The following is a 12890-nucleotide window of genomic DNA, read 5'->3' on the forward strand; positions in this document are numbered from 1 at the left end:
AGCCATTGACCTCACTGTGAGGTTGCTGTGATGCAGTATTGATAGGCCTATCAATTAGCCAGCCTCCCATAGTCTGTTTGTAGGAGCCATCGGGGATTCTAGTCTGTCTCATAAGAAATTCAGCTGCTAGGGACAATGGACTGAGCCCCTCTATAAATCTGGAATCTCCATGAGGAAGCAAATAATAGGGGAAACCATACAGTACTTATCCTTGGCTTTCGGTCTCCTTTCCCACCAGGAGCTGCCAAAGACAGAGAGTTTCCATGGTGAGTGATTCTCTGATTGGAGTTTTCATCGTGTCACCGCATCATCTTCTTTTCCTATGCAAAATCTACTCCCAAGACCCAGCTTCATTACTCCCCACTGCCCATTCAAACCCTACTCTTTAGCTATGCTAAACTACGATTTCCCAAACATCCCATGTCGTTTCCTGCCTCTGTAACTTTGCTCACACTTTTTATCTGGGGCATCCTTTCCTCCCTTCTTCACCTACCTAAGTGCCACTCATCTCACGGACCTGACTTAAGTATCTCCTCTAGGAAGCTTCTTAGGCTTTGCCTCTCAGGTAGGGTTTGGTTCCCTCAGGTATGCTCTCGTAACACCAAGTGCATCCCCTATAGCAACCCATATTATTTTTGTAATGTTCTCCCAGAGATTCTGATGGTGAGCTGCCTTTGGGCACCTTTGCACTTAGGACACCCATCACCAACCCTATATTTACTCTAACTGAAGATTCACCAGCTGAACCCCTTTTTCTTTCATGGCAGAAGCAATGATCTCTCTTTGAACCCATAGCAGGGTGATTCTTGTTTGATGTTCTCTCTGAACTGTAACTCTAGGTTACTGCAAGTTTTGGACTTTGTGCAGGCCTGCTCAGTGACAAACCTGTTCTCTAAAAACTTAAATACAGAGCTGAGTAATTCAAACATTTGATTAACCACAACTCCAACCATTTTACATCTTGTAAAGAGTTTTGAAAAATCACTAGACCTCAAAACTTAAAGTGGACCCCTGATGCAGATATTTTTTCTTACATTTGACAGTCCATATCCCATGATTCCCATCTCACTAATCCCCCGGACCTAGCTATCTGCCTTTAGAAAATTACCTAGACAGAGGCTAAGCCCAGTGATGATAATAGAACCCTTCTTTAGTGCCTTCATGAGTCGTATGTTTTATATACATCATCTCGAGTAAGCCCCCTTGACAAGCTGGGGATATTAGCATTATTAGTTCCAATTTATAGGTAAAGAATCTGAGGCTCAGAAAAGAAGCAGAGCTGTCATTCAAACCTAGATCTACTTGAATCCAAATTCTGAGTTACTGAACTACTCCTCCCCATGGTGTTCATGTGTGGTGGGGGGCAGGGGGGAGGAAGAGGACGAGGAATCGAGGTGGAAAGACAGCTTTTTCTTGTTGGGACCTGCTGCCTGTTACGCTTTTCTGTCCCCACCCACCATCGCGTTCTCATGCCAGTAGCAGCCAACACAGGAACAGCCTTTGATGCTCCAAGACAAACTTCAGCAAAGTAAGTTGAGCTGTTTCTGCAGAAACAAGCTACCCTTCTGCATCATTTCAGAGCCTCAGTGGACCCACAAATATCATTTCCAGCTAATCACATATGCGCCAGACAGTTATGATATACAATAAATGATTAACACATTCAGCTGATTCCCTTGAAGACAATTCACAAAATTTATTGGAAATCACTTTTATTCAAGATGACATGTGTATTCTTCTTTCTATATTTCCTTCCTTTGCTGATTCACTGTGTATTGTGTCTGAATCATTTGGCTTTTATAACTCAACAGAGCTGAATGGAAGAAATGCAGATTACTGCTGGGAAAATGGCAGATTTGCCTCATGAGAAGTATGGTTGGAGCACTCTTTGGGATCAAGAGCTTTCTAAATCTGAGCACTTGAAGAGGGAGATAACCATCCCATTTGGTTCAAAGCTTCCCTTGGAGATTGAGTTCATCTCCCCAAATGCTACTATTTGCTGATGGGAGAAAAATTATACTGGATCCCCTTGGTTTGTAGCAATTAGAGTGAATTCTCCTGGGGCAGACTGAGCCCTCCAGAGCTTTAATTGGTTCTAATGTAGAGTGGCTTAAAATAATTCACTCTTCCACAGGCTAATCTCTCATTTCCCGGAGCAGATTGAATTGTTCAGAAATGAGCCATTGAAAGAACTCTTCTCATTCAGCCCTAGATTTGTGGCACATATTTCTAGAAAAAAAAAAAAAAGGCTGATGTGGGGATTGGGTGGAATGAAGCTAGCTGGGCCTGTTTTGTGACTCCAAAAATTTTTCTCCAGTCTAAACAGTCTCATCCTTGTCCCCCAAACCTATTGATGAGCCCAGGACAGTGGGCATTAAGAAAACCATTCTGTCCCTTCCCCACTCAGAGTACTGGATGGCTAAAAAATAACATTAAGCCAAGTGCAACTGTGTGGAAAGGGTGCCACAGTACAAGTTCTTGCCCTGGCCCTACAACCAACTAGCTTGGTTTTTTGTCTGTAAAATGAACCAGTTGGACTCACTGCTCTCTGGAGACTCTTAAATTGATTAAAGAAGAGTTTGATTAAATCCATTTCATTATTCTAAAACAGGATTTCCCAACCTCAGCACGAATAACATTTTGGGCCAGATTATTCTTTGTTGTGGGGGCTGTCCTGTGCACCTAGGATGTCAGGAAGTGTCCATGGTCTTTACCAATTATATGCCAGTAGCACCCCACCCTGAGTTGCAACAACAAAAATTATTTCCAGACATTGCAAATATCCTTTGAGCGGCAAAGTTGTTGAGAATCTTCAATAACTCTCTATTATCAAATAGAAAATGCACTAATTTATTACATATGTAATATTTATAGAGTATTTACTAAGACCAAAGCTAACTGAGACACAGCCCCTGTCCTCAAGAAACAGTCTAGTTAGGAGGACAGACAATTATAATCTAGTGTGGCATATGTAACGATCAAGAGAGATTGAGAAGAAGAAAGCGAGGGGAGAGGGTGTGGTTGAGGTGGGAGGCAGAGGGAGCTCAGAAAGCTTTTTGGAGAAATTAATGATTAAATGGAACATTAAAGGATGAGTAGAAATTAGCCAGGCATTCCTAGCTGGGGAGACAGCCTGAGAAAAGGCATAATGGTAAGAATAATGACCTACTCTCACAAAAAGCATTGAATTGGGGAGACGTGGGGATGAATCCGACAGAGACCATCCCAGCTGTGTATGGTCTCTTTTAACATTCTATTCTTGGGAAGGCGTTCAAAACTATAAAGAACTCCCAGCCACTGTTCTGCTGAGTCTCCAATAGAGTGTTACTACCTTGGAGCTCTCCAAGGTACTGAACCATATCAATCTGAACAGCAACTGTCTGTATAGAACCCTGCTCCTTTCAGACCCTGACTCCTGCCCATGCCTGCTGCCCTTGGCTGATGCCATGTAGTGGAAACAGAATAGGTTTACCAGCTCAAATGATTCAAATTAAGAAACAGACAAAAAATTATAAATTATTATTATAAATGGTAAATTATGCTGTGTCCGTATGAGTATTGCACAGTGCTTTGGTGGCCTTATTTTTTTTATTATTTATTTGGAATTTTATGTATTTTTAAGATACCTATGACAGCATGCATTTCCCTGAAAAATATCATTTAAACTAAAATAAAAAAGAGATTTGGAATCAAAGGATTGGGATGTGAATCCTAACTCTGTCACTTCACAGCTGTCTGACCTCATGTCAAGTAATTTAATCCTCAGTAGTCATTGTTAACTCAGCTGCAAGAAGGAAAGCAAGGGACAAACCTTCAGTAATTCCCCAATGCCTACAACGCAGATTTCTTATGGGTCTTAAATGAGCTCAAGCACATGTACCTACTACCTACCATGTTGCTTAAATAAGAGAAACATTTAGCAAGTGCTTGTTTATTTCCTACCCCACCACTTGCTGCTCAGTTTTCTGCTACAGCAAGAGGAAGCCTGGTGTGTAACAAGGTGGCAACAGGTTTTGTAGGTATGGACATTCTTCCCATTCTTGAGGCCTTCATTAGAACAGAACTCTGAAATGGGACTAACTCTGAGCATAATTATGTGTTATTTCCACACCTGGCTCTCAGTACATTAGCATCTAGACCCTCACCCTCATGGCAGGATTCTAGAAGACTATTCCCTGGGTAATGTGACTGTCTGAAAAGTAAATGCCTAAAGAATTTGGTGTTCTTCCAACAAACAGCTGAGCCAGATCACCTTACTCCAAAGCTCAAAGTTCTCATGTCCCCCTGCTGCTCAGAACTTCCAATTAGCCTTGTTTTAACCTTCCCACTCTATCATGAGCATAGAAGAAGTTTTACATCTAAGGCTCTAATATGGAAGATAGAGATAAAAAAGAAAAACAAACAGAAAAAAACAAACAAATAAAAAAAGCAATTTGGAGGAAATAAAAACTATACAGGGAAATACCACAAATAGTTCAATAATGTACTTTGAGAAATAAAAGAACTTCCATGAAACAAGAACAGGATGCTATTTTTAAAAAAAAATCCAAGGACCTCTTAAAAAGCTCTTGGAAATGAGAAACCTGGTGGCAAAAATGAAAAACTATAACTGGGTATTAAGGTACTATTGAGGAAATTTCATCTCTCACTCCCCCCCCACAAAAGAGCAAACATACACAGAAGGAAAATAAGAGAAAACAGACTAAAAAGAAGGAGGACCATCATGAATGCCCAACATGAGAATTATATCAGTTCTAAAAACAAAGAACAGAGAAAATGGGGAAAAGTAGGCTATTCTCTTAGAAATAATGCAGGAAATTTCCCAAAACAGATGGAAAGGAGCCACTAATTGTGCAGTCTAATTAATGAAAGAAGCAGCGCACAAGGCACATAACATCATTGTAAAATTTCAGATCAGAGGGGACAAAGAAGAAAATCTACAAATTACCAGAGGAAATATATATGTATATATATATTTGGTATATATATATATACATACCAAAGTTCTGGAGTCAGAATGGCTTTAGATTTCTCAATAGCAATATGTAAAGCAAGAGAACAATGGAGAAACACCCTCAAAATACTGAAGGAAATTATCCCCCATCTGGAATTCTATACTCAGCCCAACTATGAATAAAGCACTATAGAATAAAAACGTTTCTAGACTTGTACAGTCTTCACAAATTTCTCTTCCCATGCATCCTTCCTTGGGGAATTACTAGAGTATAGACACCACACACACACACACACACAAAATAGATAGTAAGCCAGGAAGGAGAAAGACATTGAATACAGAAGGCATGAGCTCCAACACTGGAGAAGAGTGAAAGAAATACCCAAAAGGGTGGTAAGCAGTGGCCTCAGATTGACAGTTGTGTACCAGGCATGGAGGACAACCAGTCCAGATTAGAATAGAATGCCTCAAAAGATAGGTCTGTAGAGAGTTGTCATCACCAAGATCTCCACTGCTGTGGGTTCTTTTTTTTTTTTTTTTTAATTGAGGGTAGAATTCCTGGGTGAGTCTAACTGAGATGATCTGTTTTTGACTTGCCTTAATTATTTCTGAGGAGGTTGGTGCTTTTCCCACAGCATAGCCTGTTTTCTGGGTCAACTGCAGATGCTCATTTCACCCCACGGAAGTGTTCTGTTTTGGTGTCATTCAGGAGCTGCAGGTAGACCCTAGTGAAGCAGAACACCCAGAGCAGCCCACACTCTGGACCACATTTCTTCTGGCTACCCAGTGCCTGGCCCCCACTGCAGCCCTACCACATGTCCAACTCTGGTTTCTCAAGACCCACTCATGACCTTGTCCACCTACTTCCCCAGAAGGGGCTCTTGTAAACTCTTGGGGAAACTGAAACTGGACTGACCCAGAGACTCTGTTCAGTGTATCTCTCTCCCAGACACCTTTGTCAAACAGGGGCAACATTGCCCTTTCATCCTCAGCTAGATTTTTGCTTCTACTCAATAAACATTGTTTAGGAATATATACCTAGGTAGTAAAACTATGAAAAAAATCAAGAGAATGATTAACACAAAAATCAACATGGTGGTTATTTCTGAAGAAGAGGTTGGAGGTTTTACTTAGAGAGGAGCATTTGGAGAACTTGTAAGTTACCAGTTAGTGTTCTATTTCTCAATTTTTGTGGTAAGTACATAGGTGTTAAATGTACTATATTTTCAACTCTATTTAAAATATTCTTTGATACATATAATATACTTCATAGTAAAAATTTACCTAGCAAGCAAAGCCACCCTGTGAAGCAATGAAATTGTGTAGCTTGAGCTAACTGGTAACCGTCAGAGAACATTTTTGAGTGTCCCTTCTGTTTCCAGCTGGAACCCTGACTATTTAAATATTTCAGTGCCCCTGACCAGTGGTACATTTTTATATTAATATGGATTTTGAGAACCAAAAAGTCCTCAGAAGCCCAAACAAGTAGCTGTCTAATGGGGTGGAATTCCAGGCGGTATTCCACAGGAGTTCCCATGTCAGCTCTCAGATCAGACTGTGTCGCAGGTTGTTTTTACAAGCAGCCTTGTCCAAGGGAAGATACGCATCTAAAAACATCTCCCTCCAGTGAGGGGTCTGCAGCTGTGGCTTTTTGTGGAAAGATTGTACACTGGTTTATTATTCAATGAATTATACTGCTAGCTAAGTATAGACCAGCCTGGGGGGATTTGCTTCTGACTTGTGGAATTTTTTAGTTCTTTTCAAACTGTGTCCCAGAGAAAAGGAGGACCTCCATCCAGGCACTGGCAGGGATGCCCAGTTCTCACCAGCATCCTCACGTTGCTTTAAGAGAGAACATTTATTTTTTCTTTTTTCACAGAATGAGTCAGTTGCTGACAGACTCCTAGGATCTCTCACCATCTTCCTGTTGCCCCTTCCCCTCTGAAGATCAAAGCTCACCTCAAGAGAACCTCCAGAAGGAAGAAATAGCCAGCGGATCCCCCAGGGCCAGGCAGGAAAAGCAAGTAAACAAGTGATTGACGCACTTTGTAGACAAGCTGGAGGGGCCGCCATGCAGTCTCTGCTGGGGGTGAGCATGAGTGGGGGAAGCTGAGGAAGCCGTCCAGGATGGGGGCGGGCCCCGGAGGGCTGGGGCAGCAGCTCATTGTTCCCAGGGTTCCCAGGGAATAAGGCAGGCCTCCAACAAAACAAACGTGTGAGAGGACCAGCTATTTGTGTTGATAAACACAAAAAGAAGGGAAGTGACTGGCTGGAGGGAGGGTGATCTTTAGTGGAATGTGCCTTATCCTAGCTCCTAAGGGACACCAGAGGAAGAGGGAGAAGGAACTGGGACGAAAGGAGGCAGTGTTGTTAAAACGCAGGGGGCCCAGAGATGGGCAGTCCTGGGTTCAGATCCTGGGGCCTCTATTTCCTAATTCTGTAGCTTAGCCCTATTATTTAACTTCTCTGGGCCTTCGTTTGCTGTCTGTGAAATGGGAATGATACTTCTCACCATTAGGTTTCTTTGAAGGCTTATTAAGATAATGCACTTTTAGTATCTGACACAAAGTTTGTTTGTTTGTTTGTCTTTTAACGTTAACTATTGTTGTTAGAGAGGTGTATCAGTGAGGGGTGGGGACAGGGGAGGAAGCAGTGAGCTGTGGGGAAACAGGTCTACGTGTCAAGCACCTGGGTGTTCATCAGGGGTCTGGCCTAAATTCACCACATGAATGTGAACAGGTAACTCCTGTCTGTGGAGCTGAGCTTCACCAGCCCGGAACAAGGGTGCTGATGGAGGTCTCCCAGGTTCATTCTAGTGCCAAGATCCTGGATTCTAAAGAACTGTAACTGAGGTGTGACTAGTAAATTCTCTGACTTAAAAATCATGCAGAGGTAGGCAAGTGCGGTGTTTGTTCCCATAATACTGGTCTTCTTGAGAACTTTGGTTTTATTATAATGATGCTGCCATTTCCCAAATGTTTTCAGATTCATTGGTTTAAAATTGTCTGCAGAGCTAGTTCTTGAAGCCAAATTAGAAAATCATCTCATTGCTTTGTAGCCATGATTACTTTTTTTTTTATCAACAAGATGTTATGAGGGTCGTAAGTGCTAGTTTTGTGCATGAGCAAAAAGGAAGCACCAGTGGGTGGGAAGTTAGGTCTGTGTAAGGCGTCAGACATCGACACACTTGCACCATGTCCTATGTGGCCGGGAAACATGGGGTTGCTCTTCCTATCAGTGGAGGTCCTCTAGGTGGGTGTGGGGGATCAGGTGATGCCTGAGGACCAGGTTCAGAGCACAGCCCTCTCAGTGGTGGCCTGGTGGACAGCCACTCTGGGCCATGTTCAACAGCTGCCCAAGAATATGATACAAAAGCCCATGGCAACCACCTGGTGAAGCAGTGTGATGTAGACATCCAGAACCTGATCAGCTCCACCTCCAGAGACTCGAGCCAGAAGCTTCTGCAGAGGCACTTAGAAAAGCTCAAACAAACGAAAGGCTAAGGTCTGAGTTTCCCACATGGGGTTTTTAGCCATATGAGCCCTTTTGGGGCTCTCTGGTTCCCAGGGGGCATTTTAATAAGGTATTTTTCTGTTTTTTTAAAAGGAGGGCCCAGGGTCATCAGCCAGGGAGGGGTGGAAGCAAAGATTCAGAAACAGTAAGAGATCCTTCACCAGGTAGATGGGCCTCAGCACTTCCATCCCTGCCACAGATGCAGCCGGAAAAAATTAAAGATTCTGGGAGAGCAAGTGTTGGCAGATGGCCCCAGGGGGCAGCTGGGGCCTTCACATAGGAAACAGGTCTGAGTAGAGGCAGCAGAAAGAGCCATCAGCAGAGAACACCAAACTGGAAGAAACAAGTCCTGCCCTCAGCAGACCCATAGCACCCTCTGTGGGTGCTCAGATACCACAGGTTAGTCACCCTGGTGCTCCCAACTAACAAGAGATAGGAGCTGGGCTTGAGTGCCTGAAACCCACAGGTTTATTAAACACAGCCCAGCATCTCATCTGTCCAAGATGCGATGGACAAGCAACCTTAACTCTGTCCCAGTGTGGCATCTACAAGGACCAGGCTCTCCCAGGTGATGTCTGAGTTCCCCTGCCCCGCTAGCTGGCAGAGTGTCTTTGTTCCTTTCCAGGGAAACCATTTCTCAGCCTCTCATGCAGTCCATTCAGCCCTGAAGCTGCCAGGCAAGTTTCAAACACATTTCTGAAATGCCTTAACCTGAGCCTGCCTGATTGGTTTATCAGCCCTGGACCCAGGAACATTTCCTTACAATGAGCAGTGACATTTACAGCTTCGAGAAGTGCAAGGGAAACATTTTTCTTGTTGACTCCTCTCTCTCTCTAATGAAGTGGCCATTATCGTCTTTAAAAGGTGGATTCCGTCAGTCAAAAATGTGCCGTAACTTCCCACAGGAGAAACACTGTAAATGTCAGAAACCTAATAGTGCTGTCTGAAGTGCATAAAATCAGCGGCCTGAAAATTGTAGAACAGACGTGCTTCTTCCTTTTGAGCAGCCAAAACTGGCTTTGTGGGCACACGACCTGCACAGTCACCCAGAGTCCTGTGCTCAGAGGACCCGGCTCTTGGTTTCATAGTCTGCATTTAAAACTGGCATTGCACAATGTGAAGAACAGTAAAATTCATGCTCATAATTTAAAACCTTATTTTTTTTCTTTACTTAGAATGACCTTTAAATAGCAGATAAAAACCAAGCATGATTAGTTGAGAAACCAAAGAAGAAAGAAAAAAACTCTCTATTTTTGTACATTTAACAGCAAGTGTTCCTGCTTTTTATAAGGAGCCCTGCATTTTCATTTTGCTTTGGGCCTTACAAATTACGTAGCCAGCTCTGTCTGCAGCAGTATAAAAACCAGCAGATGTTTCTATCATAAGGATAGAAAATAAAAATAAACACAAATTACAAGCACTTTGGCGTAACTCCACCTAATGATAACCACTTTAGTCGAGATGTCTCTCCCCAGTGTGTGGTCTGTTCACTGTATGCACGTATTTATTCTTGCCTGCACTCAAGCTATCCACCGTTGGACACACAAATTTCTCTCCATTCCAGTTGGTATTTTGTCTGAGGTTGGATGTAGAACACTTTTTAGGTAATTGCGATTGTATTGATCTATCTATGAATCGTGTGTGAAAACAAGACTCTTTCTTCTTCCTCCCTGGCCATCTCTCAGTAGTCTTATCTCTCCACCAGTTATAATAACATGTTAAAGGCTCCCATAAGTCCTACAGTAAAAACAAACAGACGAAACATCCAGCCTGTTTTGTTTTGATTAACCGAGAATATTTTAAACTTGTTATTTTCCTAACTGGTTTCAGTAGAAGATGCTGGAAGACCTGAGAAGCTAAGGGGATTAGAGTTTCCAGGGAAAGCTTTCAGAGAGAAAGGAACTTCAGAGGGGGAGAGAGCCAGGGATGTGTTGAGGGCCCTCTTGAGTCTTCAGCTGAATTCTGAGAAATGCACGCATATGAGGAAACCACCAGAGGAGATGGGGGAGGGGTTTGGAGATGGGGAAAGAACCCCCTGCTCACCACTTCTACGGATCCATGCCGCAACGTGGATGAATTTCAATAGGCATACTGAGTTAAAGGCCAGACCCACCCCCCAAAGTAGAAGAAGAAGAAAAAAAAGTATGCACTGTATGATACCACTTATATAAAATTTTAGAAAATGCAAACTAATCTAAAGTGGCAGAAAGCAGATCAGTGGTACGTAGGAATGGAGAAGGCAATGAGAAGGGACACAGGGATGGATTATAAAGGGTACAGGGAAGCTCTTTGGGGAGATGAGTATGTTCACTGTTTGACTGTGGCAATGGTTTCATGGATGTATACATATGTTAAAACTTATCCATCAAATTGTACCCTTAAATCTGTGCCACTCCTTGTATATAGTTATACCACAATAAAAATATGAAAATACTACCAAAAAAGAGTAAGAAAAACCAAGAAAACTGATCAAATTTTAAATCTTGAACAAATTGGACAATTAGTTGAACAAATATTTAAAGATATCATCAAAACTTTCAAAAACCCAGGAAGTCTTGAGTCTAGCTATCAAAATGGGACCGCTGAGTCCAGAAAAAAAATTAATAAGGATTCTCATCACTAAGACATATCCTAGCAAAATTACTGGACTTCAGAGATAAAGATTCTTTTGGGCAATCAGGCAAAAAGACCAAAATAGGTGACTTGATGACTTCAGACTTATTTAAGTCAACATTCAATGCTAGAAGACAGGGGCACAAACCCTAAAATTCCTCAAAAGGAAAGCAAGTATGATCTACCATTGTTATGCCCAGCTATCAGCTTGCAAAATACAAAATCAAACATTTTTGAACATGCAAGAATTTAGGAAAGATTATCCTTATGAACTCTTCCTGAAGAAACCCGAATGACACTCAGAATGGAAGATAGTGAGAGATTACACAAGGGACATCTGTGATAGAGAAACTGAGTCCATTGTTAGAAAGAAAATGCCTGAAAAGGACTTAAATTTGTTGAAAGAGTCGGGGAGCTTAATGGTAAATGAGCTTGGAAGTATCGATGTTTCAGAATATGACTGAAAAATAAATGCAGGAAAGCAGCCTTGTCTAATGGCCGGGAAGTTGAAGAATTCCTGAGTTTATTGATATGCCAAGACGCTACTGGCCACTCTGCCTGAGGGACTTAGGCCAGTCTGGGTTTTTATAACGTGCCCTGGGAACATGGAATTTTTACTGTCTTCTTGGGGGTGGTGCATTTGCCAGTTTCTTCTAGGGGAAACACTCATTTCCATGAAGAGTAGATGTAAAGTGATGGAATAACAGATTGCACAGTAGTTTCAAATGATCTTGGTAGAATTAAAAGAAATGATTTAAAAGTTGTCAGATTCATTTTTGGGAGAAATAAGGAGACTTTAATAAGAGTTGTATTTTAGATTTGGGAATTATTGTTAATTTTCTGAGATGTGAGAATGGTATTATGGTTAATGTAGGAAAATATTATTTACAGGAGATTTATTCTGAAATATTTAGGGGTAGAGTGTCATATCTGTGATTTGCTTCCAAATTATTGAGGGAAAAAGCATATATCATACATAAAGAAAAAGAAAACATGGTAAAATGTTAACAATTAGTGAATCTTGGTGAGGAGTACGTGGGGTGTTTTGTGCACTGATCTCTCAATTTTTCGGTAGCTGTGAAATTTCCAAAATAAAAAGTTATCCAGTTAAGAACAGAACATCAAGGCAGTGAAGATTATCTTTTAGAGGAATCAAGACCCCCCCCCCAAAAAAACCCCACATCCCTAAGGAAGTATCTGGCCTTAAAGATACAATCAGATGACTTGAAGAAATAATTCAAATGCACAGGAAATGTGCTGTTTTGGGAACTGAGAAAGAATATGAAGAATTCATTGGAAAGCTGGGACTCTGTGGAAAGGTCATACATTTTCACTACTAATTTTATAAACTTCCAGAGTCGGGAAAGAATCCCTAATAAAGATTGTCTAAATAAAGTGAAGACAGCGCTTGTACACTGTTATGTTCTAGAAAAAGAATTCCAGACTTCACTTGGCAGGGAACTATTATTGCTTGAGCAAGAGAAGACTGGAGTGTATGAAATACTGAGTTCAGTCAATGAATCAAAGCCTATCAGAAATCTTACCAAGCCCTCAGAAGAAGCTCTAGTGTACAGAGTGGATGAAACTCTCATTTGGAATAATTGCACTGGGCTGCTGGAACACCTGAAGACCAGAGTGAGATGATAAAAAGTCAGAGAGGACAGCCAGCACCTACCTCCTGGACAAAATGAAGCGTGGCTGGAAAACAGCGAGCCCGTTTCCAATCCAGACTGCGTGATGAGGTGTCAGCTAGGCACAAACTGGAAGCACCAAAAAGCTGGACAATGACGCTTGGACACAGCGTTCCATC

General features: G+C 41.9%; 1 long non-coding RNA gene across 1 annotated transcript in view; it reads left to right on the plus strand.

The window, feature by feature from the left end:
• Window positions 1–12890, plus strand: part of LOC105083743 (uncharacterized) — a 55121-nt gene that overhangs the window by 7813 nt on the left and 34418 nt on the right. Inside the window, exon 2 of the long non-coding RNA XR_836635.3 lies at window positions 6834–7043. This is a non-coding gene — a long non-coding RNA (uncharacterized LOC105083743). The remainder of the gene's footprint in view (window positions 1–6833; window positions 7044–12890) is intronic.

This window comes from Camelus bactrianus, chromosome 20, assembly GCF_048773025.1.
Source record: "Camelus bactrianus isolate YW-2024 breed Bactrian camel chromosome 20, ASM4877302v1, whole genome shotgun sequence".
In the NCBI taxonomy this organism is placed as follows: Eukaryota; Metazoa; Chordata; class Mammalia; order Artiodactyla; family Camelidae; genus Camelus; species Camelus bactrianus.